This window comes from Theropithecus gelada, chromosome 3, assembly GCF_003255815.1.
Source record: "Theropithecus gelada isolate Dixy chromosome 3, Tgel_1.0, whole genome shotgun sequence".
NCBI lineage: Eukaryota > Metazoa > Chordata > Mammalia > Primates > Cercopithecidae > Theropithecus > Theropithecus gelada.
This window is the reverse complement of record NC_037670.1, coordinates 122,037,284-122,050,463: the sequence shown is the minus strand read 5'-3', so window position 1 is coordinate 122,050,463 and position 13,180 is coordinate 122,037,284. Positions and strand designations below refer to the sequence as shown.

The 13,180-nt window shown below is 36.1% G+C and overlaps 1 protein-coding gene across 5 annotated transcripts in view; it reads right to left on the bottom strand.

Moving 5' to 3' along the window:
• The window catches only part of CACNA2D1 (calcium voltage-gated channel auxiliary subunit alpha2delta 1), a 503,324-nt gene that overhangs the window by 120,863 nt on the left and 369,281 nt on the right, over positions 1-13,180 (bottom strand). The window lies entirely within an intron of this gene.

Here is a 13,180-nt window from a genome sequence, read left to right as displayed (position 1 = left end):
CCACTAATGAAAATTGTGCTTTCAATTATTTTCTCCCTATATTTTCATTCAATGCCATATTCTCTTGGTCTATATAAGACAACTGTTTTTCTTGAGTTTTTATGTAATAGAATTTTACCCAGTCCATGTTAAAATGATAACGAAAAGGTCAGCTGTAATTAACTCCATAGAAAGCTGTTTTCTTTAAATTTATTGTAATGATATGAAGTAATTCAAGCGCAGATTCAACAATCTTGTATGACTTTCACAGCCTTTATCATTTTGCAATAATCAGAAAAAACTTCATCTAATTGTATTGATTTTTAAATGCAATTAATTTAGATCTATTCAAATTAAATTGATACATGCTTTAACTAAAATGCTTTACAAAGCTTTACATGCACGCATACCTTAGACCTAATGAAAAAAATAAATGCTGATGAATTGGATGATAATTTCATGCTAAAGAAGTCCCTGTCCTTGAACATGTTTAAACATATGACTCCTGGGTAAATGCCTAATTCATATGACTTATGTTCCCCAGTCAATTTCGTTTTTCTGAGGAACTATGGAAATTATGAAGAACTTTACTCAGAGTCAGGTTTATTAGCCAACTAAGATAATTTGGCCAATTAGGATACGTCAGAAACTATATACAACTAAACTCCTCCTTGACTGTGAAATTTTTTTCTTATTAGTAGCTATATTAAAAAATGATTTATTCATTTTAAATGACTAATCATATTTACATAAAATAGCAAGTTTAAATACAGCACTCTTCCAACCACCATTGACACAGTCAGTATAACTGAAATGGTGAGCTTACTGAAATTTGTTCAATTTGCACTTGCAGAAAGTGAGAGTCTGCGATGTAAAATAATCCTTTGTGTGTGTGTGTGTGGTAGTGCTATAATTAAGTAACAAGCATGCTGATACATACATCAGTTCACTTTCGTTATCCCTCTATAATATTTGACTCTCCAAGATGGGGTCTTAGCAATACCTAAAACTTTATAGAAATTGTATCCTTCTTTCAGTACCATGTTATGCTGATAATACATCTACTGCCTCTCAACTCCAAATGCACCCTTCTACCTTGCCCTATGAAAATGGATCTGAGCCTTTTAAATACTTTTCCTTTATCAGATGGCACATTTTCAAGGCTTGCCTGCAAATGATGCAAAACAGACACTGAGTGAGCAAAGGATTTTGCTTCCTTGTTTTGGTTTGTTTGCCCACAGGCTCTTGTAGCATGTGCTGCTGTCTGGTGTCTGTCTCCTGCACTGTCTGTATATTCTCCAGAGCTCAGCTCCTACAGTGTTGGAGTTTGCCCAAATTGCCCACTCCTGCAACATGGCCAGCTTCACCAGGCTCAGGCTCCAATTCTGTCACCTGTATCCCTCCAGCCCCACCTCCTGCCCCAGGTATTTTTGTAGAGGACAGCTTACAAGGAAAGACCTGAAACCTCACAGGGTAAATTTGCAGCAAATCCTATCAGTGTGACATCACAGTGACTTCTCCACCTTGGTGGGCCATGACCATGGCCTCTACAAGGTATGAACCTCAGCCTGGGAACTGGGGGATTAGGAGCTCTGCCTTGGGCACTCTACCTCAACCCTAGAGGCAGTTGTTATTACATATTAGATTATGTAATATTATATCTGATACTCATAAATCCTTTAGAGTTGTCTGTACTTTTAGCCAATTCCTTATTACTCCAATCCCCATTGTAGATAATTTTTTATTAAAAAATAGACTTTCCCTGTTCAAGATATTATATTTTTTCTGTCTCCTGATTGAACCAAGACTGACACAAACGTATGGGGTAGATGAGAGAAGTGATTAGTTACCACTGCCAATATGACAGCAGCAATCCTGAGTTAAAAGTGGTGTGCAATGAATCTGATAAACAACTTAAAGAAATTGGAATTTGAAAGTTATGATTCAATTAGATTTTTGAATTGTTTGCCAATCACATTCATCTAGGATTTCTGTTGTCACTACCATTGCTAATTGAAATTAACTGTGATATATATCACTATGTTCAATAAAATGTATATCTTTCTTTAAGGAAAGAAAAAAGTTAAAAGGCTATCATTTACAGTATGAACCAGGCTATTACATTTTAATACTGTTTATAACCTTTGGTGGTTTATATTTTAAAATATTAATAATCTTCTCTTAGAAGTTTTCTGACATATTTACTCTTAGGTAGTAGCCCTTGATTAAACCAAATTAAGATATTAATGTTATGGTAAAATTGAACAACATAACTTCTTCTGTGATATTACTCATTCCGTTGTAAAATCCCATCATGTCATTTAAATAGTTCATTCCTTATATACACTCAGAATTATGAAAGATCAAAGAGTAAAAAAGCTAATAACCATACATTGTAATTCCCTGAAATAATCAGTTTCAAAACCATGCACAGTGAAAACTGCATGTTTAGAGAGGGAAAGAGAGCTTCCAAAATTCCTGTAAAAAGTGAAATGCTGCTCAGTTTAGATGACTTTTTACTGTTCTAGGAAGATTTGGGGACAGCAGAAGAGAGAACAGAAAATGACAGTTCACAATGTAGAAATCTCCTTTTTGAATGTCATCATTAAAGGTGATAACAATGATTTACAGGAATGTTTTCCCCTAATCAAAAATGAACCGTTAGCGTGTCCTTTACTAAATCTACTGGTCTACCATTTACTTCACCGTATACATAGGATGTGTTATGTGTGTTATCAAATTGTTGATTTAAGCAAGTATTTACTTGTACATTAACTCAGAATACTAATATATGTAATAGGAAAATATTCTTAAGAAAGTATGCAGATTTTAGTGACATTTTCTGGTTAATATGGTCTAAAAATAATAGCAAAGTACCCTTTTTTTTTTAATTTCAGCTGCTAGGAAAGAATAAAGCAAATAATGATGCATTCAGTACTGATTCTCCTGGTAGAAACGTCAAATGACAACTAATTGCATTTCCCAATTAAAAAGTTCAAGTGTATTTTTTCAATTCTAAAAACTTCACAGTCTTAGTCTCAGGATAATTTTAAAAAGTAAATTTCATATACTCAACAATGCCTTAAAAGTCACTCCTGGTCCTTTGCCTAGATCTAATTGGTGGACCATTATTTTCGGTTTGTCTCAATCATCTCCTATAGAATATTAGTCATGGCTCTGAACTGCAAGCCAAGATAATCAATTGGGACTATTTTCAAGCCCAAATTATTTCACTAAATGTGTACTGCATAGCTCACACAATTTTCATAAGTTTCAATGTTGCTCAATTACTATCATCCCAGAATGGATTCTCCACAGTCCCTAATTTGCACCATGGGTCCAATAACCAAGTTCAGGGTAGATAACTGTCATTAGAAGAATGTGGATTATACCCACACCAAGGTGCCAAAAAATCTAGGAAAGTGAATAGCTGGCTTTTCAGATTTTGAGTTATCTGCTCCCAAATACAACTTTTAACCTGGAAAATACTGAAAATACAGGAACAAGATTCTATGTTAGCCAGGGTGGCACAAATGCCTTAATGAAAAATCTGAAATCTTTGGTATCTTAGTATAGTAAAGTACTTCTAACTCAAATAACAGGCTAAGTTGTGCAGGGTGTGGAGAGTGGTAGTGCATGGATAGATTGTGCTCCAGGCAGTTATGTAGAGTCTTAAAGCTGGCAGAGCTTTTGCCTCCTTCAGCACTTGGATTCCAAGGGCATCCAGGACACTGGGCTTGCAGCTGCTAGATGGAGGGAGGAAGTGTGGAGAAGGCACACTCTAGTCCTAACGATCTCAGGCTGGAAGTGACACATATTACTTTCACTCATTTTCTATTGGTATGAACTTGCCACATGGTCCTACAGAGACCAAAAGGTGGGAGAAATGTAGTCCCTGCCTAGCCAGGGACTACATTTTTCTTTTTTAAAAGAAAATTTTAAAAGAAATTTTTTTTTTTTAAAGAAAATTTTTTAAAAGAAAATTTCCCAATGGAATGGGAAGACAGAACTTTGGTGGACAGCTAGCAACCCTGGTCACAGGTACAAGTGAACAATTTAAAAATTAGTAACATCCAGTACCTATTAGAACATCAAATTTTCTGTACTTAGCAATGTCTTCAAGTAATCCACCATGGAGATGACGGAGATGAGGATAAGCTAAATTTAGAACCTAACAAATAAATAAAACATACCAGTATTAAGAATTATTTCTAGACTAAATTTTAGGACTTAGGTGGTTTGCACAAGAAATTTACTGGTGAAAAGAACAACTGGAAGTCATCTGGGCATTGTTGTTGATGTTGTTTGTGTTACTAACGAAACCACAAACCTGGCCTGTAGAAATGTAATTGAACCCTAAAGCAACTTTTGGGCACTAAACTTGCACCAGGAACAGCAAGCTATAAAAGTTCTTTAGCCTCAAGCACACCCCTTCAGATGTGTCAGAAAGTGTTTTAGACAAGATAGTTACTCCCACAGAACACAACCAGAAACAGAGAGATGAGCTAACCAAGAAATACAGCTTTACGCAAGAGTAGGATATCTTTGTATTTCTTGCCTGATAGAATGGGATAGGGTGAATGGGTCAGTGATTGTCCTGTATTTCTCACTCTCATTTTACAGATGGGAGTTTTTATCATAGTTACGCAGCAGACATGACCAATGAATATTATATATTTGGGCAGCAATGGGAATAGGGTAGAGAAAATAACTGGTACAAGGCTCTATTATAGGTAGTCAAATTAGGAAACTTCCTACCTGATGGAGAGAACTGCATGTGACCCAGAGATCCTGGATTTTATTCATTTGTTGGGAATTTGAATCATCTACGGGGAGGAGCTGAGTATGTTCTACACGTGAGGAAAAATAGTATGCACAGATATTTGAAATGCCAGAAGAATGAACTGTAACAGGGCTTCAATATGCATTTCCTCCTCCTTCCTTCTAGTAAGAGTCCTCATGACTGCCCTGCCAGAAATTATACTTTTCAGTTTCTCTTGTCATGATGTAGCCATGGGATCAAATTCTAGTAGATAGGATGTGAGCAAAAGCGATATATGTGTGATCCTTCAATCACTCTTGTTGCCTTCTACTAATTTTCCCCTGTCTTCTCTTGGCCTCAAAAGTTTTATGATGGTATTGAGCCCATGTTAACCAGACAGATGAGGACAACAACCTAAAGAATGGCAGATAGCTGAAACCTCAGTTGCTGGATGACACCATGGACCAGGGTTACCCTAAGCACTGATTACCTATTCGGTAGAAATTTTACCTCAGAGTATTTTTTAAATGTTTCATTATATTGATTATTAAGTAATTGAGTCAGTACCTTGATACAGGTCAGGACTTTTCTCAATCATGCAACCTGGGTCAAGTATTAAAGCTAAGAGAATGCACAGGAGGCAAAATCTTCAAGGGGTGTTTTGAATAACTGACGGAGTACAATTGGAATGTTCGTAACACAAAGAGATGATGAACGCTTGAGGTGATGAATACCCCCGCTAACCCTGATGTGATTATTATACATTATATGCTTGTATCAAAATTATATACCTGCTATGTGCCCATAAAAATTAAAAACAAAAATAAAAAACTTAAAAAAATCTACTTCACTGTATTGCTCTCATTCCCATATATTTTTAGGAGAGTTTTATTTTGTTCCCAGGAAACTGCTTATTGCCATATAAGACTTCTAGTGAGTCCCAAGTAAACGGTCCCAAGTAATCAGTTACTTCTGAAAAATAAAAATCATTCCCAGATGAAATTTTCAAACGCTGAATGTCTCAAGCTTTATGGCTTAGAATCATCAAGGAGATTCACAGACAGAAGGGAAGCCTGGAAAGCAAGTATTCCAGGTGAGTAAATGTTCATATGAAGAGTCTATTCTCTTGTCATTTTGAAATTGTCTTCCCACGTTGGATCTAGCCTAGTGCAGAAATTAAAATCATGAATTTGGGAACCAGCCTACCTGGATTTTTCACTGGGTGCATGAATTTGGATAAATTATTTAATCTTTTTTTTTTTTTTTTTTTTGCCCAGTAAAATGGGACTAATAATGCCACTTACTAGGATTACAGCTAAGACGTAATGAATTGTGCATATAAACACTTAGAACCACATTTAGCACAAAATAAGCACTGCATTTACAGATACCTGAAACAGTATCACTGAGTCACTGGAACTACTTATAGATTAAAGATTTTTAAAAATAATAGATTTTTATAGGATATGCTTAGATGTTAACCACTTAAAAGTATGTCCCTGTGACTGAGGCTTGAACATGATACTATTTCCCCATCTGACTCCATCTCCCTGATGCAAGCTGGTGTCACACCGTCAACAAAACTTTCTAGACATCTAAAACTGACTTCATGATATTAGCCTCAGAAACCTCATGGAGAATACTGACATAGATGAGAGGACAGGATGGGCAAGATGTGCAGACAGGGACCTAGAAAACAGTAACTCTATGTTCCTTAACGTTCTCCAGCTGCTTGTTCTCCTTATTTCATTTTTATTTAGAAACTGATTCTCTACAATTCTACTCTAAAACTCTCTTTCAGTTATAGTACTTATGATCTTGACTTATTTATCCAGCTTAAAAAATACCTATTATACACTATATACATGAAACTGTGTTAGGTGATATGAGGCACACAAATGTGTAATTAACTATCTCTCACTGCATAGATTGCAATGGTTTTTAAAATGGCATATGCAAAATAAATTCTGGAAGAAGGTAAAATTCGCTATTGTAACATATACAAAAACAAAATTATCTGAGAGAACAAAATGAAGAAAGACTGCTTTTGGGCAAGTCTTCATATACTGGTATTTTAATGTATTTATTTTATTTTAATTTTTTTTGAGATGGAGTTTCACTGTTGTTGCCCAGGCGTGAGTGTAATGGTGTGATCTCGGCTCACTTGAACCTCTGCCTCCTGGGTTCAAGTGATTCTCCTGCCTCAGCCTACCAAGTAGCTGGGATTACAGGTGCCCACCACCACAAACAGCTAATTTCTGTGTTTTTAGTAGAGATGGGGTTTCACCATGTTGACCAGGCTGGTCTCGAACTCCTGACCTCAGGTGATCCGCCTGCCTCGGCCTCCCAAAATGCTTTGATTACAGGCGTGAGCCCCCACTCTCGGCCTGCATTTTATTTTGAATGAACGATAAGATGCAATCAACCAGAGATAGGCTCTAGGAACTAGGCACATAGAGATACAAAAACAAAAAGGCAGATTTGTAGAATAGAAAATAAAACAAAAAAAATTAAAAGGGGAGAAAATGTAATACAGGGGTAAACAATGAAGTTTGAACTGTACATTAAGAGATAAAACTGGAGATGTAGATTGAATTAGAATCTTTGGATAGTCTCAATGTCATGGTAAGAGAGCCAGATGCCATTAACTAGACAATGGCAGCTTGTATAATTCACCAGACAGCTGATAATCCAACTCTACCCCACATCACTTTTATTACCTTTTATTTTTTTAGATGGAGTCTCAGTCTGTTGCCCCGGCTTGAGTGCAGTGATATGATCTCGACTCACTGCAACCTTTTTTCCCAGGTTCAAGCAATTCTCCTGCCTCAGCCTTCTGAGTAGCTGGGATTACAGGTGCCCGCCACCACACCTGGCTAATTTTTGTATTTTTAGTAGAGATGAGGTTTCACTATGTTGGCCAGGCTGGTCTTGAACTCCTGACCTCAGATGATCCTCCCTCCTTGGCCTCCCAAAGTGCTGGGATAACAGGCATGAGCCACTGCACCTGGCCCTCCACATCATTTTGAAATAATTTTACTAGCTCTTTGCTTGCATTATATTTTAGTGTGTTTACAAGTTTTCATCCACCTATGAACTCCTCCAGAAAAAAAATCTCTTACTGGTATTAGAATCCTCAGAATATCTCAGTTTCTTCAGAAACAGGAGTTCTGCCTTGTTGTTATCAGTCTTTCCTCCTTTGTCCAGACTTAATTACACTGATGTAATCAAATAATTTTGAATTTTAATTTTGTTTCTGGGCAGTGAGTCTCGGTATTTAGGATATTCAGATGATATCACTCTATTGGTGGGAGAATGACTTTGATATTTCCACTGTAATATTTCCAAAAGTTTTTTTCTTTTTTTTTTTTTAATTATACTTGTTCTGGGGGTACTTGTACATAACGTGTAGGTTTGTTACATAGGTATACATGTGCCATGATGGTTTGCTACACCCATCAGCTTGTCATTTACATTAGGTATTTCTCCTAATGCTATGCCTCCCCTTGCCCCCTATTCCCCGACAGGCCCTGGTGTGTGATGTTCCCCTCCCTGCGTCCATGTTTTCTCATTGTTCAACTCCCACTTATGAGTGAGAACATGCGGTGTTTGGTTTTCTCTATTTCCAGAAATTTTCTGTAACTTATAAACAATGGGCAGAAACCCATACACAGACACATGGTATTACAGTCAAGGATAAATCACCATAATTAAAAAAATAAAAGCCCTTTTAACAAAGCGGATTACTGGTAATACTGGAGATGCCAGATAATACACTTAAAACATTTTTACTTAAAGTGATACCTGTCTGTCAGCAGGAGTAGCAGTCAACAAGGACAAGTTGGGTAGTTAAATGAAATATTCAATAAAGTAAATCGTACACAAACACTTAATCCTTTAGATGTCCCATAATGCAGTCATTAAGTGACTTGGAAATAAGCGTGAGCACAGTAAGTTCTATGAGGCAAGTGTTGGGGTGGGCTTACTGGGAAATAATGTTAGATATGTGCTCCATAGAGAAAACCATGAAGTCTGACAGAGAAACATGTTTCTTATTTTCGTAAGCAAATACATTCAATTAGATGACAATAATGACATCGCTAAAAACATAAAACAAACTATGATTCCATAGGAACGAGTTTCCTAGTTTTGTAAGTCAAACTCTTAGATGATGGTGATAGTGATAGATTTCTTTGAAAAGTTTATATTTAGCGTACCTGAGAAGGTGCATGAAACATCTGATTTTTTGACAAAAAATCTTTTTCATTTTTCATAATCAAGTATACTGAACATAATGAATTACACAGCAAAGATGTTCTATGCATCTAAAAATGAATGACATAAGTATAGAAATTTGGTAACACATAAAGAAAAAAGAAACAGATTGAGATATGTATCTTAGAAGTTGAAAACAGCTAAAGTTTTGTAGCAATTCTTATTTACACATTTTGCATATAGTGTTATCCCCAGTCCAATTACAAATGGCTCCCATTTTCATATTGCCATCCTGTTTACCTACTCTAATCTGTGAGCAATAAAATCAATTATTTAGTCAGTTTAGGTATGACTGAATCCATGGCTGACCATAAGGTGAACAATTATTACAACTCTGTAATAATCTGTGAAAAATAAGACAGATTCAGGTAAGAGATAAGGTTATACAAAATGCAACAAAAATGCTACAGAATTGCCTTCATAATCAGGATGAATTCAGAATTTTAAAACAGTATATCATCCTTTTGTGTATGTGTAAGATGCATCCCACACACAATACAATTGGTGGATAGTATATAGCAAAGAAAACCATGTAATACGAAACCAGTGCTTGAGTGTAAACAGAGCTATTTGTACCCTCTTGTCAACACCTCAAACTTTACTGTTCTAAGTTAAACTCATCACTTTACTCCCAAAATAAGAACTTTTGATTGTTAATTTTAGTAAACAGCTTTGATATTCTCATCCATTCAGCTTAAAAAATGATACTCAACTTAGACTCTACGTCAGTCATTAAATTCATGTTTTTAAAAAATGAAGTCTGATATCATCATTTCTATTTAAGAATTCTTAATTCCTATTTGATCCCTTGTTCAGATCTTTAAAATTCCACGTCTGACCATTAAAATAGCATATCCTCTGGTCAAGTTTTCCCATGTCTTTCTCCTTCTAATCATAATAATAAGTGCTTTAATCATAGCATTACAGTGCCCAAAATGTTTGTGGCACTTTGCCTACACATTAAATCCCAAACCATTCTGACATGCAAGGCCATATAATCTACCATTAATAAACCTTTTGATTCAATACTACTTTTTCGGTAACAAACTACTGGATTAACTGACCTCACTAGTCTCCAGCAGTAGTTGTTCATCTCCTTGTAGTTTTACTTTATGCCATTCTTCCCTCCAGAAACATTTTGCCTTTTCTTCTTCACTGACTTCATTTTCAATCCAAAGTTCATAAACCTCTTTTATGACTCTGATCCATAAGGACCTCTTCTTTTTCAAAATTTCTATAGCAACTCTATTGCTACTGTCTATTTAAGTGACTTGGCATTTAATCATTTAATAATTTGTATTGTAATCTAAATTTAAGATGTATAAGTTTTGACTCCCTAGAATTAAATTTTCTAAAAGGCAGAAACAACTTGTTATTTTAAAACACAAATGTGCACATAGAAACCATAGCGGAGATGCTTTCTGTTCCCCAATATCTGTTTTCCTCTTCTTACTTAGTACAGCCCCCTGCCATTTAGCTGGATATATGGCCATTTTGAAGGTAGCTATGACCAAGAGACCACTAAATTCTCGCCAGAAACAAAAGAGAATGTTTTATGTGATTTCCAGGAAGTTCCCTTAAAAAGGGGGGCACAGAACAACACCATTCTTTGCTTCCAATAAAGAGCACAAGTAACCACAATAAGGCAGAGGCCATGCTCAGAGAAAGACAGAATAATGAGATCTGGGGTGCAGACCCCTTATTTGTATAGTTTCCCTACCTGCCACAGTCTATGTTAACTCTGATTGACATGAGTAAAAACCCTTACATAGTGTTAAAAATCACTATTATATATGTTAGGTTCCTTTATTATAATCTCATAGTTTTGAAATTAACAAATGAGGTAGGGCAGAGAAAGAACAAATAATAAGACATTAAGTAAATTTCATATGGAGATGAAGTAGATTTTTAGTTTTCTCTGTTTTTTAATAAATACAACTAATTGTCTAAAAAAAGAATAAGTGCTGGCTACATTGGCATTTCAATAAGCCACTGATTCCTAACAACAATTCCAATTACTGCAACAATTGGTACAATTTCAGGAGACATTAACAGGTGAAATGACCAGTTTGTACCTATGGTTTTTACGACGAGTAAGAATTCACAAAGTTGATAGCTATTGAAAGCAGTTTTTAATAGCATTAAAGTTAATTTATAAAATAAATTAAGAGCTTCTAAAGAAAAGAACTTGCAAGATAAACTGATTTTCCAATGAGCACATATTCAAGGAAGACATCATTAAATATGAGTTCCTAATCATATCTATGCCATGAGCTAGCTGTATGACTAGGGCTAGTCACTCTACTTCTCCTGCAAAACAAAGACTGTGGATGTAGCAAATGCTACAGCAGGCTGTAAAGCAGATAAAATTAATGCTTGCTTTGGAAATCATTTTGTTCAACCATCCCAAGTTACCAATGAAGAAATAGGTACAGAAATATAATATGACTTAGTTGAAGTAAAAAGTGAAGATGATGACAACTTTTGTATGAACCCAGAACTCCTCATAGTCTACCTACCTTCCAAGAAGGAGAGGAGAAAGAGAAAGAAGAGGGTGGAGAAAGACGAAAAAAAGAAGAAAGAAGGGAGAAGAAAAAGGACAGACACCAATGATTTTCATAGCTTATTTCCATATACATCAACGAAATTATAAAGCAGGTTAATGTTCAGTCCACGGACAGACAGCAAGAGTTTAAATCTCCACTAATTACGAAACTACTTTTTTGAGTCAGCACTGCATAGGCACCTTTATATTACGCTAGCTCTAGAGATCTCACTGGAAGTCAGTGTTTCTACATTTAAATAATCTGATAAATGAAAATAATGAGAGTACTCTAACTTTCCCCTACATCTGGGCAATATACTCCAAACAAATTTAGTGCTTCTTATTCTCTTTTATTTTATTTTATTTATTATTATTATTTTTTTTACTTTTTTATTATACTTTAAGTTCTAGGGTACATGTGCATAACATGCAAGTTTGTTACATATGTATACTTGTGCCATGTTGGTGTGCTGCACCCATCAACTCGTCAGCACCCATCAACTCGTCATTTACATCAGGTATAACTCCCAATGCAATCCCTCCCCCCTCCCCCCTCCCCGTGATAGGCCCCGGTGTGTGATGTTCCCTTTCCCGAGTCCAAGTGATCTCATTGTTCAGTTCCCACCTATGAGTGAGAACATGCAGTGTTTGGTTTTCTGTTCTTGTGATAGTTTGCTGAGAATGATGGTTTCCAGCTGCATCCATGTCCCTACAAAGGACACAAACTCATCCTTTTTTATGGCTGCATAGTATTCCATGGTGTATATGTGCCACATTTTCTTATTCTCTTAACAATTCTACAATTTAAGCATTGCTGTCCTTCTTGTTTCACAGCTGAGGTCAATGAGGGTTTTCCAAAAGTCATCATCACACAAAGTTTACTGGTGGAGGTGGGGTTTATATTCTGGCTGTTTGGTTAAAGAATATAATTACTGTGGAATCTAAAAAAGTCAATCTTGGTTGGGTGTGGTGGCTCACACTTGTAATCCCAGCACTTTGGGAGGCGGAGGTGGGTGGATCACCGGAGGTCAGGAATTCGAGACCAGCCTGGCCAACATGGCGAAACCCCGTCTCTACTAACAATACAAAAATTAGCCAGGCATGGTGGCATTCATCTATAATCCCTGCTACTTGGGAGGCTCAGGCAGGAGAATCTCTTGAACCCAGGGGTCAGAGGTTGCAATGAGCCGAGATTACGCCACTGCACTCCAACCTGGGCGACAGAGTGAGACTGTCTCAAAAAAAAGAAAAATAAAATGTTGATGTCATAGAATACAGAGTCTAATGGTGGTTACCAAAGATTGGGGTGGTTACAAGGGAGGAAGAGATGGGGAGATGTTGGTCAAAGGACGTATAATTACAGTTAAAGATCAGGAATAAATTCAAGAGATCTAATATATAAACGGTAACTAGTTAATGATGATATATAGGCCACAATAATAACTATGTTAGGTGAGGCTTTGTTAATTAGCTAGATTTAACCATTCTACAATGTCTGTGTGTGTGTGTGTGTGTGTATGTTAAAACTTGTACATGATATTATCTTTCAATTAAATTTTTTATTTTTTATTTTAATTATTATGGGTACATAATATTGATGGGGTTAAATATATATATAT